This window comes from Lotus japonicus, chromosome 2 (genome assembly GCF_012489685.1).
Source record: "Lotus japonicus ecotype B-129 chromosome 2, LjGifu_v1.2".
Lineage (NCBI taxonomy): Eukaryota > Viridiplantae > Streptophyta > Magnoliopsida > Fabales > Fabaceae > Lotus > Lotus japonicus.
The window spans coordinates 36,097,776-36,101,072 of NC_080042.1; the positions used below are offsets into that span (position 1 = coordinate 36,097,776).

At 43.4% G+C, this 3,297-nt stretch overlaps 1 non-coding gene across 1 annotated transcript; it reads left to right on the forward strand.

Moving 5' to 3' along the window:
• The first annotated feature begins 2,843 nt into the window (after positions 1-2,843).
• Positions 2,844-2,950, forward strand: LOC130741545 (small nucleolar RNA R71). Its single transcript, XR_009020438.1, has one exon. It is a non-coding gene; the product is annotated as a small nucleolar RNA R71 (small nucleolar RNA).
• The last annotated feature ends 347 nt before the right edge of the window (positions 2,951-3,297 follow it).

The following is a 3,297-nucleotide window of genomic DNA, read 5'->3' on the forward strand; positions in this document are numbered from 1 at the left end:
ACACAAGCCACAAACGTTAGAAATGTTAGTTCAAAAAGAAATGAGAGGAGAAACTTTGTACAAAGACAAAAATAGAACAACCTAAGAGCACCCAACAAGTTTCTTAGTGATTTTGGCAAAGAGAGAAAAACTACCACAAGCACTTGCCAAAAATCGACTAAGAGAACCCATTGAGGCATTCTATCAAACACCTTATAAGCAAAAGCTAAACTAAACTAATCCACAAAATCCTAACTACCCATTCCTCACAAATTTACAACCCCTTTCTAATTAAGCACAAAACCAACCCAAAATGAACATACACAACCCAAACCCAACTTGCACTAGCACAAATTCACTCACCCTTACCCAAAAGAAGCATGCATTGCAAAACTCATGAACTATGATGAAGGAAAGTGGAAAATGGAACTTACCTTGACTTGAGAGTGAGTGGGTGCAAGTGGAATAGACTTGATGCAATGCAGAACTTTGAAGTAAAAGGAAGAGCTAATGTGTGTGCAAGTGAGAAATGAGAAGTGGAAATGGGGTATGGAGAGAGTGGGGTGCGTTTTTTATGGGAGAATGAGAGTTAAGAGTGGGAAAATGAAAGGTTGGGGTTTTAAAACCCAAAATCTGGCAGAAACAACGTATAGGAGCGCTCGAGCGCTCATGGGGAACGCTCAGGCGCTCGTGCCAGATACAGAGGCAGTGCCTCTGCCACTAATTGGCGCCTAGGCGCCCATGAATTGGCGCCTAGGCGCTCAACCCAGTTTTTTCACAAATTTTTTTACTTTTTACTTTTTTTTTTGAAATTAAACACCTAAAATACTACAAAATTAAAAGATAGGAAATAATAAAATAAAAAGAATGGGTTGTCTCCCATTTAGCCCTAGGTTATAGTCCTAGGTGGACTCTCCTTCCGATGGTGTTAGGAAGGAAATTCCTTTCCATTGATTAACTTACCACAAGTGCAAGGAAGAAACCTTGCACAAAACCTCTGGAGTAAATCCTCCCATGAGGCTATGTCCTCTTGCTCATCAAACCAAGCTCTAGCCTCCCTTGTCAAAGAATGAGGGAAGAGTTTAATCTTCACTTCATCACTTGAAACACCCTCAATCTTAGCAAGGGTGCTAGCTTGGGTAAACTTCACCATATGAGCATGCAAGTTCTCGTACTTGGATCCCCCATACTTGTTACCATTAACAAGCTTGATGAGAGCCGGATGGAACTCATCAATTTGGGCATTAACTTTGGGGATCTCTTCCGAAACCTTCGACCTGCTTCTAATCACATCACAGACAAAGTCATTGTCATGGTTAGTCTCAATCATAGGATTAAAAACAGAAAACCGTACCCTTTCCTTACCAACACGGAGAATGAGGTGACCCTTGTCAACATCAATCTTAGCTCTACCAGTAGCTAAGAAAGGTCGACCAAGAATGAGAGGAATCTTCTCATCCTCCTCCATATCAAGCACAACAAAATCCACGGGGAACACATACTTGTCCACCCGCACCATTACATCCTCCACAATCCCATATGGAGTCTTGAGGGATCGATCCGCCATTTGCAAGGAAAGCATGGTTGGGGTAACCTCTCCTAGGTTAAGCCTCTCAAACATGGTGAGCGGCATCAAATTGATGCTCGCTCCAAGATCACACAAGGCTTCCACATCCGCCATGCCTTCAATTTCTACCGGAATAGTGAAACTTCCGGGGTCCCTTCTTTTCTTAGGCATCTTCCGCTGCAAAATGGCACTACATTCCTCCGTCATCAACACCGTCTCATCTACTCCCTTCAACCTTCTTCTCTTATGCAGAATATCCTTCATAAACTTAGCATATATAGGCATTTGTTCCAAAGCATCGGCAAAAGGAATACTAATGTGGAGCTTTTTGAAAACATCAACAAATTTTGAAAACTTTTTATCTAAGCTCTTCTTAGCCAATGCTTTAGGAAACGGAACCTTGCTAGTTTCAGGAGTAAGATCAACTTCCTCTCTCACCTTAATAGGTACAACTACTTCTCCTCCCACTATCTCCTCTCTCTTTTCTCCCTCTGTTTTTTTCTTCAATTCACTCATCACTCTCCTACTTCTAGTGGCTACAACAGAGGCATTTTCTTGCTTAGGATTGGGGATAGTGTCGGAAGGAAATTTACCTTGAGGTCTCTCGGCTATTTGCTTGGCCAGCTGGCCAAATTGATTCTCAAGATTCTTGATAGCCGCCTCTTGATTCTTGTAATTGTTCTCCGTCCGGTTGATGAAAGTTTCCACCAACTCTTCTAAGCTCTTCTTGGAACCACTACTTTCTCCTTCTCCTCGCTCTTGAGGTTGTCTTGAGCTTTGGCCTTGGAATCCTTGGCTAGGAAATTGTCTTTGAAAGCCATTTCCTTGCCCAATACCACCTTGCCTCCAAGAAAAATTAGGGTCATTCCTCCATCCTGGATTGTAAGTATTTGAAAATGGGTCATTCCGAGCTTGACCCATAGCCTTCACTTCCTCCTCCGGTCTAGTCTCTATGCATTCTTCGCTGTCATGTGGCCCTCCGCAAGTCACACACTCCACCTTGGCAACTCGACCACCAATCTTGGAAGTCTTCATTTGATTTTGAATCTCATTCATTTGCTTGGAGATTTGCTTGTTGGAGGCCATAAGTTGATCATAAGCTTCAACCTCAAGGACTCCTCTTCGGGCTTGGCGATCATTACTAGAGTTCATGGCTCTTATAGCCATCTTTTCAATCAACTCATACCCCACTTGTGGAAGTAAGGCATCGAACTCTCCACTTGAAGCCGCATCCAAACCAAACCTCGAAGAATATTGGAGACCATCATAGAACTTTGCTACTTGCTCAGCTTGAGTAAGGTTATGTTGAGGACACCTCCTCAAGAGCTTCTTGAACCTCTCCCAAGCTTCATAGAGATTCTCATCGGTGGATTGAGTAAAAGTCATGATGTCATTCTTGAGCTTCCTCAAGAGGGCTCTTGGAACAAACCTTGTGGTGAACTTCTCAGCTAAGTCTTCCCAAGATGTAATGCTACCTTGGGGCTGTGAATTCAACCACTCTTCAGCAGTATCCCTCAATGAAAAAGGGAATAAACTCAAGCGGATGGTGTCCGCTGAAACATTCTGAACTCTGTAGGTGTTACAATTGCGGATAAACCGCTCCATGTGTGCATGAGGATCTTCAAGAGCACCTCCACCATACTGGTTTTGGCTCACCAAGTTGATGAATGCCGGCCTCAGCTCAAAATTTCCCGTGCCATCGGGGGAAACTATGCTGCCCGGATAATCGTAGCTCATGGCAGCCGAGGTGA